This window comes from Pan troglodytes, chromosome Y (genome assembly GCF_028858775.2).
Source record: "Pan troglodytes isolate AG18354 chromosome Y, NHGRI_mPanTro3-v2.0_pri, whole genome shotgun sequence".
Lineage (NCBI taxonomy): Eukaryota > Metazoa > Chordata > Mammalia > Primates > Hominidae > Pan > Pan troglodytes.
Window position 1 is genome coordinate 9170606 of NC_072422.2, and position 22036 is coordinate 9192641.

Here is a 22036-nt window from a genome sequence, read left to right on the forward strand (position 1 = left end):
ATTAACAAAATGAGCCGTTTGAATAGGTTGATGTAACAACATTCTGACTGTGGTGGCCATTGCAGTGACTGTAATTAGGCCCGTGATCACAGTGATTAAAGTGAACACGAATCTCTTGGACCTTTTTAGAATTCACTGTAACACTTCATTAATTAAATGTGTTGAGGGGGAGGTTTCCCAATGTCTGGGCATCCAGATTCCTTCTTGAGCTCGAACAACATTACACTTTTCCTGGAGTCCAAATGGGAGTTAATACAAGTGTAAAAATGACAATTAATGCATTGGACAGTTTGATTGTTGGTCCAAATTTTGATATTTCTCACTAACAGCATGTAAGGAGACTTAACACAACTCTGTTTGGGAACAGTCAGGTTGGAGGTAAGTAAAGCAGAATGTCTGGATCTGCGTTGATACTGAGAGAGTGGGATGGTAGTGGGGACAACAGCAGAATCATTTCCCCTTCCCATACTCACAGTCCAGACATGGCAATAGCCAATTTCCAAAATTCTGGGTGTTCTGGGCTCAGAATGTGGAGTATCATGCAAGGCCTTGGTGGGGGTTAATGCCTTTATCTTCCCATTTTAAGGGAAAGAATGAGCTGAATCTCCTATGCAAAGTAGAGTGATGGTTCTCCTTCTCCAGATAAGAAATAAAATAAGTAGCCTCCTGGCATTCCTTTCCACCAGTGGAGCAATTGTTTTTTAAATAGTCCTTTGGGGCCCAGTCTGTTACTAAACTGTATGAGTCATTTTTAAATATTACTGCATGTGAGTTAACACAGTCTTCCCAGATTAAAGTTTTAGATGGGCCTTCCAAATATTTTAGGCATGGTTTTCCTGCAGGTTTATATTGAAAGTATGGGGTATCTCCCATTACTCCTCCTTTCATTTGTTTTAAAGGAGAAAGGAGAGGCCAAAGACCAAATGTCCCCGTTCCTCTGTAGTTGATCTCTCTGGAAGACAAGCAGCCCAGACTTCAGTTTCTAGACGGATACAACCGGGTCCATGTCTGAAGCCCAGAGGTGAGTATTTATAACCCATGGTAACATTAAATGCAGTGCCTTCTTCTCCTGGTGAATGATTTTCTAAATGTGCATTATAAGTCAGTTTCCCAGTATTTTGTTGAGGATTTTTACATTATATTGGCCCATAGTTTTCTCCTTTTTTCTTGTATCCTTGTCTGCTTTTGTAATCAGAATAATGCCATCCCAATGAAATGAGTTGGAACAGTTCCCATATCTTCTTTTTTGGTTGTTTAATTGTTTTTTTGTTTTGTTTTGACTACATTTTTTAAAAGTTGCAGTAGTTTCTTTTTTGTGGTAAGAAGAATGCAGTAGTGAATATATCAAGTAATGGGTTTATCTTTAATAGGTGACTTTTTACTGCTGATTTGATTTCTTACCATTAATTTGTTTCTTGGTATGAGTTATGGTATCTCTTTTTTGACTCTGATTTTCTTTATTAGGGGCTTTTTTTGTACTTTTGAGTTTAGCTTTTTGTTTTTCTAATTCCTTGATCGAAACATCAGGTTGTGTTTTTGGTATCTTCTTTTAGTTGAAAGCATTTATTGCCATAACTTCACTCTGAAAACTGCTTTGGTTGTATCCCTTAGGTTTTGGTGTGTTGTGTTTCTATTTTTGTCTCAAGAAATACGGTGTTTTGTCTTTAATGTCTTCATTGACTCATTGGCTTTTCAGGAGTATATTATTTAATTTTGATGTACTTAAGAATTAGTGATTTCAGAAGAGATACTTGATATGACTTTGATCATTTCCAATTCGTTAAGAAGTGATTTTTGCCTAATGTATGATATACCCTGGAAGATGTTCCATATATGCAGTGGAGAAGAATGTTTATTCCATAGCTCTTGGATGGATAGTTCAGTACCTGTTTTTAGCATTTGTCCTACAGGGCATTTTAGTCCAATGTTTACTTATTGAATTATGTCTGCATTATCTATTCATTGCTGAAAGTAAGGTGCTGAAGTTTTCCAGTATTATCTTGCACTTTTTTCTTCCTTTTGATCTATTAATATTTGAATTATATATATGCTTATATTACTTATATAGGTGTATTCCTGGTATAATATTTTCTTTTATTTTTCTCCTCCTTAATTCTGTATCTTCTTTTTGTCTTCGATATTTGGTGGTTTGATTACATTAAGATTACATTAAGCTATGGGGATATTTTTATTGAAATTCAATGTGATTGGAAGTCTTCGATATTCCTGTAGCAGAATATTTATATTTTATTTAAGTTTAGAAAGGTTTCTGTTATTATTTCTCTAAATAGGCTTTCTACTCTTTTTTTTGTACTTTTCTTTTCTTTTCTTTTCTTTTTTGAGATGGAGGTTTGCTCTTGTCTCTCAGGTTGGAGTACAATGGTGTGATTGTGGCTTACTGCAACCTCGACACCCTGGGTTGCAGTGATTCTCCTGACTCAGCCTCATGAGTAGCTGGGATTACAGGTGTCCACCAATATACTCGACTAATTTTTGTATTTTAATAGAAAAATGTTTTCACCATGTTGTCCAGGCTGCTGTCAAGCTCCTGACAACATACGATCCACCCACCTTGGCCTCCCAAAGTGCTGGAGATATAGGCATGAGCCATCATGCCCAGCTCTACCAAGTTCTTAAATGCCAGTGTCTAATACCTTTGCTCTTTGGATATTATCTCATTAATCTCATGAATCTTATTTATGTTTTCTCCTCTAACTGTATATTTTCAATTGACCTGTCTGAGTTTTGCTGCTTGACCACTTCTGTTGTAAGTGCTGTCAATTGCATTTTTTATTTTGTTGTGTTTTATTCTTCAAGATTTCTGTTTGTTTTTTCCTCCCATTATTTTAGTCTCTCGGGTGAGTTTCTCTGATAAATTTCGGAATTCTTTGTGTTTTGCTGAAGTCCACCGCATTGTCATAAAATAACTATTTTAAATTCCTTTTCGGGCCATGTGTCCATGCACATCTCTTTTGGGTCAGTCACCACTGGCACCTTACTTTGACCACTTGATGTCATGTTTTTCTCATTGATCCTAATCCTTGTGACTATGCATGGAAATCTGCGCAGTGATGTAGGTGCCTAATTCAGTGTTCATGGTTTGGCTTTGTTTGGATGCTTTCTCCCACAGTAATCCTGTCGGGAGATTCAGGGCAAGGAGAAGAAGGAAATTAAGGTCTTTAAGCCTATGATAACTTCAGCCCTGGTAGCACTGGGGGAAACACTAATGAGCAGATTTTCATGGCTGGATTAATTTATACACAAAGCTGACTCAGTGCCAGGTTGTACCTGTAGCACACAGTTGAGCACTTGGTGCACTCAAGGCCTGTAGCTTCCATGGTCTGCCCTCTGCTCCTTATTCGGGGCCTGAGGTTACAGTAGTCAATCAGCAGGAATATTGACTGGAACTCAAGTCCATTCGGCTGAGGTCATAGTTTCTAGTCTGTTGCTGCGGTTGGTCTGCAAGATTACCCCTGGGTATCAGCCTCCCAAAGTGCTGGGGTCAGGGGACAGGCAAATCAAAGTCCCAAGGCAAAAAGGTCCTATGCCTACTTCCTTTGCCCAAGGAATCCTCCAACCTCCACCTACTGAGTAGTAGAGACTACAGGCATGTGCAGCTATGCCTGGCTAATATTTTTTGGGTTTTGTTTTTGTTGGGCTCAAGTGATCTATTCACCTCAGCTTCCTAAAGTGCTAGGATTAAGGGTATGAGTTACTACACCCAGCTAAAATTTACTTTCTAAAATTTAATTTTTAGGTCATTTATTTTTATTCAGTCTTATTTCTGATAAATGCAATTAAGCATGTTATTGCTTTAGTTTCTCTCTGGGTATTCCTGAAGGAATAAATGAACTCTTGATATTCATTTTCTAAATGGTGTTAGAAAATGAATAATTACTTTAGATGAGTAATGACTATATGGCCTCTTTTTGTTTTCTGGCTTCATTTCATTGTGTATGAAGAGTGTATTTTTTAACCCACCTGTTTATGGGAAATGAAATTTTACTCTCTCAACTGAAGGTAGTACAAAATTGTTTAAACTGATTATTCAACTACTTCATAATTTTGACTTTGTTCCTTTTGCATATTAGTCTAATTATTGGGAGAACAATGTCAAAATTAAATTAATTTGCTTATTAAAAACTTTCTGATAAAATTACATGAATACACACAAACAAAAACATGCACACTCATACCACCTAATTTCTAAAATGTTTAATTTTTCTGCTTCTCTGATACCTTGTATTTTGTCACTCAGAAAAATCTGTCAGCTCCACTTCCAGGATTTACTTTAACTGCACAGCTTATTTCTATTTCCCTTTATCACCATAGTCTAAAACACAGTTTACATTATATTTGCCTCCACTTTGCATTGTAATTTCCTCTTTACACTCGAGCTTTCTATGAAAAGGTAACTACCTTTTCAAAATCTAATCAGGTAATTTTGCTTTTTCTTAATTGAGACTTCTTTCTATGTGCTTTCACACCTTATAGTATCAGATATGAATGTCTCTATCCAATTGCATGTATTCCAGTTATTTTTTTTTTATTGGGGGGATGTGTATATACATTTACAAACATGGGTATGTATGTAATTACTTATTATTTGTTTTTCCCATGTGTAATATAGGTTTTGCATGCATATATTTACTAAATCCCTGATAATGTAAAATTAACAATTTTTTTCTTTTTTTAAGTAAATTATTTTCTGAAGGATGCGGGTTGGGAGGAATATACCTTAACATGGAAACTTTAAAAGAGAAAGTGGTCATTACTAATGAAAATTATTCTCTAACATTTTCTTGTTTATCTTTAGTAGCATTGCTGATGACATGTTTCCTCTTACCACTTGTGTATGCGGCCATTCACTGCAATACACTGGCCATCCATACCAGCAACGACTTTGCTGACATTAAGCTACAAGCGATAAAATTCATCTGTCATGATACAGTGTTCCTTGGTGATTATCTCACGTGTAGTGACTCTGGAATTTTTTCCTGCATCTCTGAAACAGAGGAGCCTACCATTACTATTAATCATATATTTTGTATTATTGTTGGCACCATGGCTGGAGTTTTGGAAAAGTGGAGCTCATCTTCATAACAACACAGAAAATAATTCCAGCATGGTGGGTACATACGGATGCTTACCTTAATCATGCTACTGTATGCTGCTATCAACTTCTCCGGCTGGTCAGCACTGAAACTGCAGCTCTCAAATGAGGAAGTAATTGACAAGAGACTGAGGTGGGCCATAGAATCCTACACTACAGCTTCTAGTTTTTAGAAAATGTGATAATAATATTGATATTTATGTTCTTTGGAGGGAAAATTTCACTGAAGTCTTGTGACTCATTAATTGCCATGTAGATCATCATAACCTAACTATTAGCCATTGGCTTTATGCTCCTCTTCTGTCAGTATTTGCACCCAAGGTGGTCAAGCAAATTTTTGTGAGGACATACTGAAAATCATTCAGAAGCACTGTGATATTGTGTAAACATCTGGAGAAAACTCAATTAAAAGAATAAAAATAAGCAGCTGAGGAATTAATATCACTCATGGAGAAGGGTTGGATATTTTCAATAAAAAAACGTATGCAATATCCATAAACTATCCATATATACTTTCACAGAACAAAGAGTAAAGAGGCTGAATATGACATTACAAAGATACTCATAAAAATTATAAACAGCAAAACCTTGGAAGTAGCTTCCAATAAGATTGATCTTTCTCCTGTGACTATGCATAAGTAATTTTTGTTTTCTTAAATATAATTGTACAACTTATTAAACAAAACAAAATAAAAAATCCATCTCTGTCCAAAAACTGAGCAGAAAAAATAACCATAATGAATTTTTCACCTAGTATATTTTTGGTACCTATGTTTTTAATTTAACAAGTGTTTGTAATCTAGCACATATATTATCAGAGAACATTTTCTTTTCAGAAAGAGTACTTACCGCAGATTTCATTCTGTACTTAAGAAGAGCCTGAAACAGAAGTCTTTTGAGTACAATCCTACTTATATTAATTTAAGATATCGAAAGTCTTTCTCATTAAACCTTGACTAACAGAAAGCAACTCATATTAATACATCTTAAAGGACAAAACCTGTTCTATTAAGAGGAAATACTCAGGTTAATAATTTAAAATACAAATTTACATTCCTACCAATAGTGCACAAGAATTCTCTGTGCTCTACATTCTCAAAAACACTTGTCATCTTTCATCTTGATAATAATAGGCATTCCAACATGTGTAAGAGGAGAGCTCATTGTTGATTTTAATTTGCATTTCCCTGATGATTGGTGGTGTTGAGCATCTTTAAGTATACAGTTGTTCAGAAATTAGCTGGGCAAAGTAGCGTACATTTTTAATCCCAGCTACTAGGGAGGCTGAGGCAGAATTGCTGGAAACCAGTGGGTAGAAGACTCAGCGAGCTAAGATCACACCACTGCACTCCAGGCTGGATGACAGAGTGAGAATAGAAATGAAATCAATCCATCCATCAATCCATCAAACAATCAATCAATCCATCGAACAATCAATCAATATTAAATATAGAGTTGTTGGCTAGTTATATGTCTTCTTTAGTGAAATATAAATTTAGGTCTTTGACCATATTTAATAGGCTTAGTTTTGTTGTTGTTGTTGTTGTTGTTGTTGTTAAATTGCTTGAGTTCCTTGTATGTATTTGTTATTCACCCTTTATCATATATATGGTTTGCAGATATTTTCTGCAAGTGTTTGGGTTGTCTCTTCACTCTACTATTTGTTTTCCTTTTCCCTTTGCTGTGCAGAAACATTTTAGTTTGATATAACGTGATTCAATTGTTTTTTGTTGTGCTTTTGTATTCTGTGCTTTTGGGGCCATAGCGTTGAGGTTTCAAAAATAAAATTAAATTAAAAATAGAATTAACACATGATCCAACTACTCTACTTCAGAATGTGTACTCAAGGGATATAAAATTAGCATGTCAGAAAGATATCTGCAGTCCTATATTCATCTCAGCGTTATTCATAATAGCCAAGATATGGTAACAACCCAAGTGCTCATCAACAGATCAACAGAAAAAGTGTGGCACATATACACAATGAGATATACTATACAGCCTTAAAAAAGGAGGAAGTTTTATTATACATTTGTCACCAAATGAATGGAATTGGAAGATACTATGCTCAGTGTACTAAGAGAGGCACAGAAAGACTAGTAAAGAATGATCACAATTATATGTAAAATCTAAAAAAGTTGAACTCATTCAAACTGTGAATATGCCAGCTGTGGTGGCTCATGCCTGTAACTTCAGCACGTTGGGAGGATGAGGTGGTTGGATCACTTGAGGTCAGAAGTTTGGGCCACAGTGAGCCATAGCTGTGTCAATGTACTCCAGCCTGGGCAATGCAACAAGGCCCTGACTCTTTATACAAATACACAAAATGTAGTCAGAGATTGGAGTGTGGGGTGGAGATGGCAGTGGATAGAGAAATGGGATGTGTTCATCAAAGGGTAACAAATTTCAGTGAGATAGGAAGAAGTTCTGGTGATCCGTTGCACAGAATGGTGACCACAGTTAATGAATGCCAACTTCAAAATTGCTTAATTAAAAAAAAAAGGGCAGGCATGGTGGCCCAAGTCTGAAATCCCAGCACTTTGGGTAGACATGGTGGGAGGATCACTAGTGGTCAGGAGTTTGAGACCAGCCTGGCCAAAGTGATGAAACACTGTCTCTACTGAAAATATAAAAATTAGCCAGGTTTGGTGGCATGTGCATGTCATCCCAGCTACTCGAGTGGCTGAGGCAAAAGAATAACTTCAACTCAGGAGGTGGCAGTTGAAATGAGCTGAGGTTGCACCACTGCACTCAAATCTGGGGAACAAGAGCAAAACTATATCAAAAAAACAGATTGTTTAAAAAGCAGAATTTATGTATTCTTACCACAAGAGAGAAATTATAAGTATGTGAGGTGATGGATAGGGTAACTAGCCCAATTTAATTCTTTTGCAATATATACATGCATTATAAAATCACTTTGCATCCCATAAATATTTACAATTGTTAATTTAAAATAAAATTTTTTTAAAATGAATTAAAATTAAAGTAAACTTGGCTTAATATATATAGACAGTAATATATGCAAATGTTTTCTTCTATTTTGACTATTTGGCTTCTGTTATTTCTTGGGGAAACAAACACCATGGGAATGGATGAAGAACATTAAAGCTTAATAGTATATAATTTACATTATTTTGTTCTTCTTTTTTCTCCTTTTTTTTCTACCAAAGCAATGGTGACAACTTTCTTGTCACACTTTCTTTTCTGTTTCTTTCTTATGAGAAATCACCACCAAAAATAAAGCTCGTGTAGATTTGCGAATTTTTTTTCTGCCCCTAGCTATGACCCTCTTCACCTTTGCTTTGGATTTCACAGCTTCTTAAAACACTGATTTACTTGTTATTTGTTGTCTCCTTGTACCATTACTTCTTCGCTCTACCTGCAGGATCTTTTCTTTTTATTATATTTTAGTTTAATTTTTTTCAGACAGAGTCTCCATCACAATTTCGGCTCACTGCAACCTGGGCCTCCCGGATTCAGGTGATTCTCCTGCCTCAGCTTGCTGAGTATCCGATATTACAGGCATGCACAACCATGCTTGGCCAATTTTAGAATTTTTAATTGTGACAGGGTTTCACCATTTTGCCAAGGCTGGTCTTGAACTGACCTCAAGTGATCTACCCTCTCAGCCTCCCAAAATGCTGGAATTACAGGTATGAAACACTACATCCGGCTTGATCATTTTCTTTACAAGATCTACATGCTGCTTGTCTTAGCCTTAGATATGCCACTGTCAACTCATGTATTTATTTTCTGTGATAGCAAGACTCATGGAAAGAGTTGGCCCTGACAAGGTTTAATTTTATTTCTCTTAGCCCTCCTTTCTTCAGGCATTTACCCTGTTTTTTAGAATCATATCTTATACTTCTCACTAAATACCATATTTCACTTATCTGTTGCATATTACTCAAACCGTCATGTGTATCTGTAAAACTGATTCACACCCTCATTCCTGAAATACTATTTTGCTTTTGATTACATGACTCAACTTTCCTCTGATTTCTCTATTTAATTGTCAGTGCCTTTGGTTTCATTTTATCTCATAGATGTCTATTCATTAGACCACTAATCTAACTACACAGAATACCTCTTTCTCTTTCCCTTTTTCCTTTCCCTTTTCCCTTCCCTTTTTCTTTCTTTCTTTTTTTTTTTTTTTTTTTTTTTCATTTTCTTTTTTTAGGAAACTGTTCTGCCACCCAGCCTGGAGTGCAGTAGTGAGACCTGGACTGACTACAACCTCAAATTCCTGGGCTCAAATAATTTTCCTGCTTTGATCTCCTCAGTAGCTGAGACTACAGATGCACACCACCACACCTGGCTTTTTATTGATGTTTTGATACAAAAGCCTGTAAGGTTTTAAACCTGTAGTGATATGACCTCCAAATTCCTATACATTGTGATTTTTTTTCTTACGAGCGTTCCAAGATTAAGACAGCTAAATTGAAAGCTTCCCCTGAACTTCCTTACACTTTCTACTTACCTCTCCCTTCCATCATTTTTGTCCCAAAATACATCATCTATATAACATAAAAATATTCCAAATACATTATTTTCCCTCATCTCTTTCACATTTTACCTATAATAACTTTTTTTATTATCCACTTACAAATGGATAAATAAATATAAATCCACTTACAAAAAACACTTACAAATGTGTTTTTCTTGTTGCTGTTTATACATTCTACTGGAGGTCATCATTCATTGCTCCCTAAATTGTAGTATCAACATCTTAATCTACTTCCTCCTTCTGTGTTACTATATTCAATTTATTTTTCACTGAGGGTTCTAGAATTATTCTTCCTTTCAATGAATAAAACAAATCGCTTTTCTTTTTCTTTTTATTCTTCCTTTCTGCTTTACCATTAACTGTTACTTTATGAGAGAGGAGCCATTTCAGTGTTATTTCCTATTATACCACAATTTTAAGCTAAAAGTCTGAGATATCATAACCTCTCTATAAGTGTTTAATATTATAATAAATAACACAACTTTGTAATTTCAGCATTAAATTTTTGAATACTAAGTCTATAGATTATTTATGAAACAAGATTTTAGTTGTGTTGCAGAGGAGCTTGTTATTTTTTTAACTCACTCCTTCCATTTCTATCCATACTAGCTGTAAGACATTTAGAGGTGTGAAAGTGGCATATTCTTCCCTACACTTGAGAGTCTGTTGAGGTTATATGAATAAAGAAATGTACAGTGACCATTTAATTCATATAGCTAAATATAATGTTTAATATTAAAAATTTGTTTAAATGTTTTTGTTACTTAGATTTATTATAACAAATATTATTTAGATTTTTCATTCTTTAAAACTCAATATAAGAAACAAACGTGGGAAAATCTCAAGTAATTCATTATCGTTGTTCTTATCATAGAAGATACAAGCCATCTCCTTATTGGTTAGGGTCATATTTACAGAACAGTCACTTTTCATTTCCCAATGAAATCTGAGGAGTGTGTTTTGAATTCCCTAGTGATATGCCTACAACTACACAGTATAATTCTGTCTTCTTTGGAGGGTATGACTCTACAGGATCAATATGATAATGTCCTAAAGTATCACTGCTACATTTAGTTATACAAAACACCACTAAAGTGAGAATAATATATGAGCTGTTCATTACGTAGTCTACTTATAGAGTTAATTTTTACACTCAAATACTTTAGTTAGAGACTGTGAAATTAAATTGGCCCTAGATGGAACTTAATTATTTGTAACAACTACCATGCTGTGGTGAAATGAATTAACTGAAATCTTAATTTGGAAAATAATAAAGTTATTTCACTTAAAAGTTATTTAAAAATCTATATTTCTTAACTATTTATTTTATTTTATTTTATTATTATACTTTTAAGTTTTAGGGTACATGTGCACAATGTGCAGGTTAGTTACATATGTATACATGTGCCATGCTTGTGCGCTGCACCCATTAACTTGTCATTTAGCATTAGGTATATCTCCTAATGCTATCCCTCCCTCTTCCCCTACTCCACAACAGTCCCCAGAGTATGATTTTCCCCTTCCTGTGTCCATGTGTTCTTGTTGTTCAATTCCCACCTATGAGTGAGAATATGCAGTGTTTGGTTTTTGTCCTTGTGATAGTTTACTGAGAATGATGATTTCCAATTTCATCCATGTCCCTACAAAGGACATGAACTCATCATTTTTTATGGCTGCATAGTATTACATGGTGTATATGTGCCACAATTTCTTAATCCAGTCTATCATTGTTGGATATTTGTGTTGGTTCCAAGTCTTTGCTATTGTGAATAGTGCCACAATAAACATACGTGTGCATGTGTCTTTATAGCAGAATGATTTATAGTCCTTTGGGTATATACCCAGTAATGGGATGGCTGGGTCAAATGGTATTTCTAGTTCTAGATCCCTGAGGAATCGCCACACTGACTTCCACAATGGTTGACCTACTTTACAGTCCCACTGACAGAGTAAAAGTGTTCCTGTTTCTCCACATCCTCTCCAGCACCTGTTGTTTCCTGACTTTTTAATGATCGCCATTCTAACTGGTGTGAGATGGTATCTCACTGTGGTTTTGATTTGCATTTCTCTGAAGGTCAGTGATGATGAGCATTTTTTCATGTGTTTTTTGGCTACCTAAATGTCTTCTTTTGAGAAGTGTCTGTTCATGTCCTTCGCCCACTTTTTGATGGGGTTGTTTTTTTTTCTTGTAAATTTGTTTGAGTTCATTTTAGATTCTGGATATTAGCCCTTTGTCAGATGAGTAGGTTGTGAACATTTTCTCCCATTTTGTAGGTTGCCTGTTCACTCTGATGGCAGTTTCTTTTGCTGTGCAGAAGCTCTTGAGTTTAATTAGATCTCTTTTGTCAATTTTGGCTTTTGTTGTCATTGCTTTTGGTGTTTTAGACATGAAGTCCTTGCCCATGCCTGTGTCCTGAATAGTATTGCCTAGGTTTTCTTCTAGGGTTTTTATGGTTTTAGGTCTAACATTTAAGTCTTTAATCCATCTTGAATTAATTTTTGTATAAGGTGTAAGGAAGACATACAGTTTCAGTTTCCTGCATATGACTAGCCAGTTTTCCCAGCACCATTTATTAAATAGGGAATCCTTTCCCCATTGCTTGTTTTTCTCAGGTTTGTCAAAGATCACATTGTTGTAGATATGTGGCGTTATTTCTGAGGGCTCTTTTCTGTTCCATTGATCTATATCTCTGTTTTGGTAGCAGCACCATGCTGTTTTGGTTACTGTAGCCTTGTAGTATAGTTTGAAGTCAGGTAGCGTGATACCTCCAGCTTTGTTCTTTTGGCTTAGGATTGACTTGGCGATGCGAGCTCTTTTTTGGTTCCATATGTACTTTAAAGTATTTTGTTCCAATTCTGTGAAGAAAGTCATTGGTAGTTAGATGGGGATAGCATTCAATCTATAAATTACCTTGGGCAGTATGGCCATTTTCAGGATATTGATTCTTCCAACCCATGAGCATGGAATGTTCTTCCATTTGTTTGTATCCCCTTTTATTTCATTGAGCAGTAGTTTGTAGTTCTCCTTGAAAAGGTCCTTCACAACCCTTGTAAGTTGGATTCCTAGGTATTTTATTCTCTTTGAAGCCATCGTGAATGGGAGTTCACTCATGATTTGGCTCTCTGTTTGTCTGTTATTGGTGTATAGGAATGCTTGTGATTTTTGTACATTGATTTTGTATCCTGAGACTTTGCTGAAGTTGCTTATCAGCTTAAGGAGATTTTGGGCTGAGGCAATGGGGTTTTCTAGATATACAATCATATCATCGGCAAACAGGGACAATTTGACTTCCTCTTTTCCTAATTGAATACCATTTATTTCCTTCTCCTGCCTAATTGCCCTGGCCAGAACTTCCAACACTATGTTGAATATGAGTGGTGAGAGAGAGCATCCCTGTCTTGTGCCAGTTTTCAAAGGGAATGCTTCCAGTTTTTGCCCATTCAGTATGTTATTGGCTGTGGGTTTGTCATAGATAGCTCTTATTATTTTGAGATACGTCCCATCAATACCTAATTTATTGAGAGTTTTTAGCATGAAGCTTTGTTGAATTCTGTCAAAGGCATTTCCTGCATCTATTGAGATAATCATGTGGTTTTTGTCTTTGGTTCTGTTTATATGCTGGATTATATTTATTGATTTGCATACATTGAACCAGCCTTGCATCCCAGGGATGAAGCCCACTTGATCATGGTGGATAAGCTTTTTGATGTGCTGCTGGATTCAGTTTGCCAGTATTTTATTGAGGATTTTTGCATCAATGTTGATCAAGGATATTGGCCTAAAATTCTCTTTTTTGGTTGTGTCTCTGCCTGGCTTTGGTATCAGGATGATGCTGGCCTCATAAAATGAGTTAGGGAGGATTCCCTCTTTTTCTATTGATTGGAACAGTTTCAGAAGGAATGGTACCAGTTCTTCCTTGTACCTCTGGTAGAATTTGGCTGTGAATCCATCTGGTCCTGCACTCTTTTTGGTTGGTAAGCTATTGATTATTGCCACAATTTCAGAGCCTGTTATTGGTCTATTCAGAGAGTCAACTTCTTCCTGGTTTAGTCCTGGGAGGGTGTATGTGTCGAGGAATTTATCCATTTCTTCTAGATTTTCTAGTTTATTTGCATAGAGGTGTTTGTGGTATTCTCTGGTGGTAGTTTGTATTTCTGTGGGATTGGTGGTGATATCCCCTTTATCATTTTTTATTGCATCTATTTGATTCTTCTCTCTCTTCTTCTTTATTAGTCTTGCTAGCAGTCTATCAATTTTGTTGATCCTTTCAGAAAACCAGCTCCTGGATTCATTAATTTTTGAAGGGTTTTTTGTGTCGCTATTTCCTTCAGTTCTGCTCTGATTTTAGTTATTTCTTGCCTTCTGCTAGCTTTTGAATGTGTTTGCTCTTGCTTTTCTAGTTCTTTTCATTGTGATGTTAGGGTGTCAATTTTGGGTCTTTCCTGCTTTCTCTTGTGGGCATTTAGTGCTATAAATTTCCCTCTACACACTGCTTTGAATGTGTCCCCGAGACTCTGGTATGTTGTGTCTTTGTTCTCGTTGGTTTCAGAGAACATCTTTATTTCTGCCTTCATTTTGTTATGTACCCAGTAGTCATTCAGGAACAGATTGTTCAGTTTCCATATAGTTGAGCTGTTTTCAGTGAGTTTCTTAATCCTGAGTACTAGTTTGATTGCACTGTGGTCTGAGGGACAGTTTGTTATAATTTCTGATCTTTTACATTTGCTGAGGAGAGCTTTACTTCCAACTATGTGGTCAATTTTGGAATAGGTGTGGTGTGGTCCTGAAAAAAAATGTAGATTCTGTTGATTTGGGGTGGAGAGTTCTGCAGATGTCTATTAGGTCTGCTTGGTGCAGAGCTGAGTTCAATTCCTGGGTATCCTTGTTAACCTTCTCTCTCGTTGATCTGTCTAATGTTGACAGTGGGGTGTTAAAGTCTCCCATTATTATTGTGTGGGAGTCTAAGTCTGTTTGTAGGTCACTCAGGACGTGCTTTATGAATCTGGGTGCTCGTGTATTGGGTGCATATATATTTAGGATAGTTAGCTCTTCTTGTTGAATTGATCCCTTTACCATTATGTAATGGCCTTCTTTGTCTCTTTTGATCTTTGTTGGTTTAAAGTCTGTTTTATCAGAGACTAGGATTGCAACCCCTGCCTTTTTTTGTTTTCCATTGGCTTGTTAGATCTTCCTCCATCCTTTTATTTTGAGGCTGTGTGTGTCTCTGCATGTGAGATGGGTTTCCTGAATACAGCACACTGATGGGTCGTCACTCTTTATCCGATTTGCCAGTCTGTGTATTTTTATTGGAGCATTTAGTCTATTTACATTTAAAGTTAATATCATTATGTGTGAATTTGATCCTGTCATTATGATGTGAGCTGGTTATGTTGCTCATTAGTTGATGCAGTTTCTTCCTAGCCTCAATGGTCTTTACAATTTGGCATGATTTTGCAGTGGCTGGTACCGGTTGTTCCTTTCCATGTTTAGTGCTTCCTTCAAGAGCTCTTTTAGGGCAGGCCTGGTGGTGACAAAATCTCTCAGCATTTGCTTGTCTGTAAAGGATTTTATTTCTCCATCACTTATGAAGCTTAATTTGGCTGAATATGAAATTCTGGGTTGAAAATTCTTTTCTTTAAGAATGTTGAATATTGGCCCCCACTCTCTTCTGTCTTGTAGAGTTTCTGCTGAGAGATCCGCTGTTGGTCTAATGGGCTTCCCTTTGTGGGTAATCTGACCCTTCTCTCTGCCTGCCCTTAACATTTTTTCCTTCATTTCAACTTTGGTGAATCTGACAATTACGTGTCTTGGAGTTGCTCTTCTCGAGGAGTATCTTTGTGGCATTCTCTGTATTTACTGAATCTGAATGTTGGCCTGACTTTCTAGATTGGGGAAGTACTCCTGGATAATATCCTGCAGAGTGTTTTCCAGCTTGGTTCCATTCTCCCCATCACTTTCAGGTACACCAATCAGACGTAGATTTGGTCTTTTCACATAGTCCCATGTTTCTTGGAGGCTTTGTTTGTTTCTTTTTATTCTTTTTTATTTAAACTTCCCTTCTCACTTCATTTCATTCATTTCATCTTCCATCACTGATACCCTTTCTTCCAGTTGATTGCATCAGCTCCTGAGCCTTCTGCATTCTTCACGTAGTTCTCAAGCCTTGGCTTTCAGCTCCATCAACTCCTTTAAGCACTTCTGTGTATTGGTTATTCTAGTTATACATTCATCTAAATTTTTTTCAAAGTTTTCAACTCCTTTGGCTTTGGTTTGAATTTCCCCCTGTAGCTCAGAGTAGTTTGATCATCTGAAGCCTTCTTCTCTCAACTTGTCAAAGTCATTCTCCGTCCAGCTTTATTCCATTGCTATTGAGGAGCTGCATTCCTTTGGAGGAGGAGAGGTGCTCTGCTTTTTAGAGTTTCCAGTTTTTCTGCTGTTTTTTCCCCATCTTTGTGGTTTTGTCTACTTTTGGTCTTTGATGATGGTGATGTACAGATGGGTTTTTGGTGTGGATGTCTTTTCTGTTTGTTAGTTTTCCTTCTAACAGACAGGACCCTCAGCTGCAGGTCTGTTGGTGTACCCGCCCGTGTGAGGTGTCAGTGTGCCCCTGCTGGGGGGTGCCTCCCAGTTAGGCTGCTTGGGGGTCAGGGGTCAGGGACCCACTTGAGGAGGCAGTCTGCCGGTTCTCAGATCTCCAGCTGCATGCTGGGAGAATCACTGCTCTCTTCAAATCTGTCAGACAGGGACATATAAGTCTGCAGAGGTTACTGCTGTCTTTTTGTTTGTCTGTGCCCTGCCCCCAGAGGTGGAGCCTACAGAGGCAGGCAGGCCTCCTTTAGCTGTGGTGAGCTCCACCCAGTTCGAGCTTCTGGGCTGCTTTGTTTACCTAAGCTAGCCTGGGAAATGGCGGGCGTCCCTCCTCCAGCCTCTCTGCCGACTTGCAGTTTGATCTCAGACCGCTGTGCTAGCAATCAGCGAGACTCCATGGGCGTAGGACCTTCTGAGCCATGTGTGGGATATAATCTCCTGGTGCACTGTTTTTTAAACCCATTGGAAAAGCGCGGTAGTGGGATGGGAGTGACCCGATTTTCCAGGTGCCATCTGTCACCCCTTTCTTTGACTAGGAAAGGGAACTCCCTGGCCTCTTGGGCTTCCTGAGTGAGGCAATGCCTCACCCTGCTTTGGTTCACACACAGTGTGCTGCACCCACTGTCCTGCACCCACTGTCTGGCACTCCCTAGTGAGATGAACCCGGTGCCTCAGAAGGAAATGCAGAAATCACCTGTCTTCTGTGTCGCTCACGCTGGGAGCCGTAGACCAGAGCTGTTCCTATTCAGCCATCTTTCAAGTATTTCTTATTATATGAAAGACATAATGCGTCTCATGATAATGATGGAAGCAGCCTCAAATAAAATCTTACAAAACACTCTGGACATGATGGCTCATGCCTGTAATCCCAGCACTTTGGAAGGCTGAGGCAGCTGGATGACTTGAGGTCAAGAGTTTGTCACTAGCCTGGCCAACAGGGTGAAACACCCTCTCTGCTAAAACTAAGAGCATTAGCCAGGCATGGGGGTGCATGGCTGTAATCCCAGCTACTCAGGAGGCTGAGGCAAAAGGATCCCTTGAACCCAGAAGGCAGAGGTTCCAGGGAGCTGAGATCTCGCCACTGCAGTCTAGCCTGGGTGAGAGAGTGAAACTCATCTCAAAAACATCTCTCTGAACTTTAAAAAGCAAGGTGAATTTAATCAACTTTCTATTTTATGCTGTCATTAAAGTTCATTAGGTTAAAAGTGAAGAGATATAAGGAATAGAAAAAAACCTCAGACTTGATTTTCGGAGCTCTGGAATCTAACTAAGTAATCAGGGGAGTGTTTAATGAAGAAAGACCTGACCTCTAAGTTTGGGCAAGACAGAATGTGGGTTGTGTGATTTAAAATGTCTGAGGTTCCCTTGGAGATTATTAGCTCAGAGGCTTTCCTTTAGCGCACCTCAGATTTTTCTTGGGGGCAGAAAGTGACTCTCAGGGGACATTTGTGGAAAGGGAATACACTAGTCAGAGCTACCTGTAGCAAGGAATAAGAGTCAGGTCAAGCAGTACACAAACAAAATGCCTGGAAGGAAGAGGCTGAGGAAGAAAACTGATGAGCAAAATCAGCTTGGAAAAACTCTCACAGTTTGTTGTTTTTCATTTTGGATTGGGTTGTAAATAGAGACAGAGCTTGCCTTGTGGCCCACATTGGAGTCCTGTGGCATGATTATGGCCCACTGAAGCCTCAACCTCCTTGGGTTCAAATTGATCTTCCGACCTCAGCCTCCTGAGCATCTCACCTCCCTGGACTCCACCTATCCTTCCACCTCAGCGTCTCACACTACAGGCATGTGTTACCACAACCAGCTTATTTTTTTTATTTTTTTATAGAAAATATATTGCCATGTTGTCTAGGCTGGTCTCGCACTTCTGGGCTCAAGTAATTTGTTCTCCTAAGTCTTCCAAATTGGTGGGATTACAGATATGAACCACCACACCCAGACTCCTATTGTATATTTAGAAGAATATAAGTATGTCCATTTCTGGATGCATGCACGGAGAAGACCCCAAAGCTTTTTGTTTTCCCTGACTTTGGGCTAAACACTAGAGTTCCTCACAGAGTCCATATGCGAAGTCTGGGTGGTTTTTATTTTATTTTCTTTATTTTCCTCTTTTTTTCTTTTAAAATATGTCGAGAGGAGTAGATGACCAAAAGGGTGACAGAACACAGGTTAAGTGGCCATACATGACTAAGAATACAGACTACAAAAATAGCTTTAAAGGGTTGCTAAACAAGTAAACAACCCACCAAGTAAACAATTATGGAGGTCAATATTTTGTTATCCAAATATGCTGAATAATATCCAAAGTGTTCCGTGTTCAACAATAAAATAAAAGGCGCTCAAAGAAAAAAAAAAGGGCACACTCAAAGAAAACATAATTAAAAGAAACTATTTCAGGAAACTCAGTCATGGTACTAACCAGGGAAATATTTCAATTCACTTCGTTTTAGTGTTCTCAAAGACCTAAGGGAACCCAGGAGAACAGTGATTCAAAATTGAAAATATCAATAAAAATGTATGAATTATTTTGAAAAATGAAATCAATAATCTGTAACTAGAAAGACTGAATAGCATGTGTGAGCATGTAGAAACCTAATAAGGCAACTTGAAGATGGATTGTTTGATATTGTTCAGTGTAAGGAACAAGAAGAGAAACAAGAATAATGATCAAAACTAAGGTTTCCATGGGACACCATCAAGAATATCAACATATTCATAATGGGAGTCCCACTGGAATAGGTGAGATGGGGAAAAAAAGAATATTTAAATGAATAGTGGCTGAAACTTCCCAAAAGTGTCGATAGATGCAAATCTACTGATCCAAGTATCTCTAAAGAACACAATACTCCAGGGAGAATAAACTCCAAGATATCCACACTGAAACACATGCATTGAAATTGACAGAGGACAAATAAATAGAGAACTTTAAAAGAATCAAGACAGAAGTAACTCATCATATGCAAGTTATCCTTCATAACATTAACAGCCAATTTCTCATTAAAAATTATAGTGGAAAGAAGTCACTGTGATGAGATCTTTAAAGTGCTGGAATAAGAAGATAAAGTCAATCATAAACTCAATATCTGGCCAAACAAAAATTTAACTTTATGAGCAAATAAGGCATTTCCAAGCAAACATAATTAAAGAGATTACATTACTACTAGATCAGCCTTACAAAACATGATGAAAACAAGCAAGGAATGAAAGAAAAATGGTACCTCATGTGCAAATAAAGAAATAAGAACATCAATAAAATAATTACGTCATGAAATAGAAAAGCCAATATTATTGTATTTGGATTTTCTGTGACTTTATTTTTCTTCTGGATTTAAAAGTATCTCACAACTGTAATCCCAACAAAGTAGGGAGATTTCCTTGAGTCTGGGAGTTTGAGACCAGCCAGGGCAACAAAATGTGACCGTCTTTTGAGAAAATAAACAAAATTAGCCAGCTGTGGTGGCATGGACTTCTGTCCCCAGAACATAGGGCACTGAGTTGGAAGGGTCCCTTGACCCCAGGAGCTCGAGGCTGTAGTGAACCATGTTTAGCCTGTGTGACTGAAACCCTGTCTCAATGAATTAAAATACAATACAATAATAAAATAAAGAAATGACAAAAAAATAAAACAATAATTACACATCTGGGTTGTTAGCAAATGTTGCATAACGAACTATTTTTGACAAAAAAATAGAAAGTTGGGGAAAACAGTATGGGAAAATGATTTTTGTGTAATGTCAATGCTCAGTTGTTATAATTCACACTATATTATTATTAATTCAAGATATTAATTATAATACCATTAATAACTTGTCCTTTTTATGGCTGCATAGTATTCCACGGTTTATATGTGCCATATTTTCTTAATCCAGTCTATCACTGATGGACAATTTGGTTGGTTTCAAGTCTTTGCTATGGTGAATAGTGTGATAATAAACATACGTGTGCATGTATCTTTATAGCAGCATGATTTATAACCCTTTGGGTATATACTCAGTAATGGGATTGCTGGGTCAAATGGTAATTCTAATTTTAAATCCTTGCAGAATTATCACACTGTCTTCCACAATGGTTGAACTAATTTACACTCCCCCAAACAGTGTAAAAGCATTCCTATTTCTCCACATCCACACCAGCATCTGTCGTTTCCTGACTTTTTAATGATTGCTATTCCAAGTGGCTTGAGATGATATCTCATTTTGGTTTTGATTTGCATTTCCCTGATGACCAGTGATGATGAGCATTTCTTCATGTGTCTGTTGGCTGCATAAATGTCTTCTTTTGAGAAGTGTCTGTTCATATCCTTTGCCCTCCTTTTGATGAGGTGTTTTTTTTTTTTTAATGAAAATTTGTTTGTGTTCTTTGTAGATTCTGATATTAGCCATTTGTAAGATGGGTAGATTGCAAAAATTTTCTCCCATTCTGTACATTGCCTGTTCACTCTGATGGTAGTTTCTTTTGCCATTCAGAAGTTCTTTAGTTTAATTAGATCTTATTTGTCTATTTTGGCCTCTGTTGCCATTAATTTTGGTGTTTTAGTCATGAAGTACTTGCCCATGCCTATGTCCTGAATGGTATTGTCTAGGTTTTCTTCTAGGGTTTTTACGGTTTTATATTTAACATTTAAGTCTTTAATTCATATTGAATTAGCTTTTATGTAAGGTGTAAGGAAGAGATCCAGTTTCAGCTTTCTAAAAATGGCCAGCCCCTTTTCCCAGCACCATTTACAACATAGGGAGTCAATTCCCCATTTCTTCTTTTTGTCAGATTCATCAGAGATAAGATGATTGCAGATGTGTGGTGTTATTTCAGAGGCCTCTTTTCTGTTCCATTGGTCAATACATCTCTTTTGGTACAAGTACCATACTGTTTTGTTTACTGCAGGCTTGTAGTATAGTTTGAAGTCAGGTAGCATGATGCCTCCAGCTTTTTTCTTCTTCTTCTTCTTAGGATTATCTTAGCAATATGGCCTCTTTGGGGGCTCCATATGAACTGTACATTTTTTTCCCCCAAATCTCTGAAGAAAGTCACTGGTGGTTTGATGGGAATGGCATTGCTTGTATAAATTACTTTGGACACTATGGCCATTTTCAAGGTATTCATTCTTCATACTCATTATCATAGAATATCCTTCCGTTTGTTTCTGTCCTTTTTTATTTCGTTGAGCAGTGTTTTGTAGTTTTTCCTGAAGAGGTCCTTCACATTCCTTGTAAGCTGGATTCCTAGGTATTTTGTACTCTTTGAAGCACTTGTGAATGGGAGTTCACTTGTGATTTGGCTCTCTGTTTGCCCGTTAATGGTGTATAGGAGTGTTTGTGATTTTTGCACACCGATTTTGTATCCTGAGACTTTGCTGAAGTTGCTTATCAGCTTAAGTAGATTTTGGGCTGAGACAATGGGTTTTCTCAATATACAATCATGTTATCCGAAAACAGGGACAATTTGACTTCCTCTTTTCCTTATTGAATACCCTTTATTTCTTTCTCTTGCCTGATTGCCCTGGACAGAACTTCCAACACTATGTTGAATAGGAATGGTGAGAGAGGGCATCCTTGTCTTGTGCCTGTTTTCCAAAGGAATGCCTCCAGTATTTGTCCACTCTGTCGGATATTGTCTGTGGGTTTGTCAGTAGCTTTTATTATTTTGAGATATGTTCCATCAATACCTAGTTTATTGAGAGTTTTTAGCATGAAGGGCTGTTGAATTTTGTCAAAGGCCTTTCCTGCATCTATTGAGATAATCATGTGATTTTTGTCATTGGTTCAGTTTATATGATGGATTAGGTATATTGATTTACATAAATTGAACCACATTTGCATCA

The 22036-nt window shown here is 37.2% G+C and overlaps 1 pseudogene; it reads left to right on the forward strand.

Moving 5' to 3' along the window:
* Positions 1-4805: 4805 nt before the first annotated feature.
* LOC100612720 (testis-specific XK-related protein, Y-linked-like) lies at positions 4806-5286 on the forward strand (annotated as a pseudogene).
* Positions 5287-22036: the final 16750 nt, after the last annotated feature.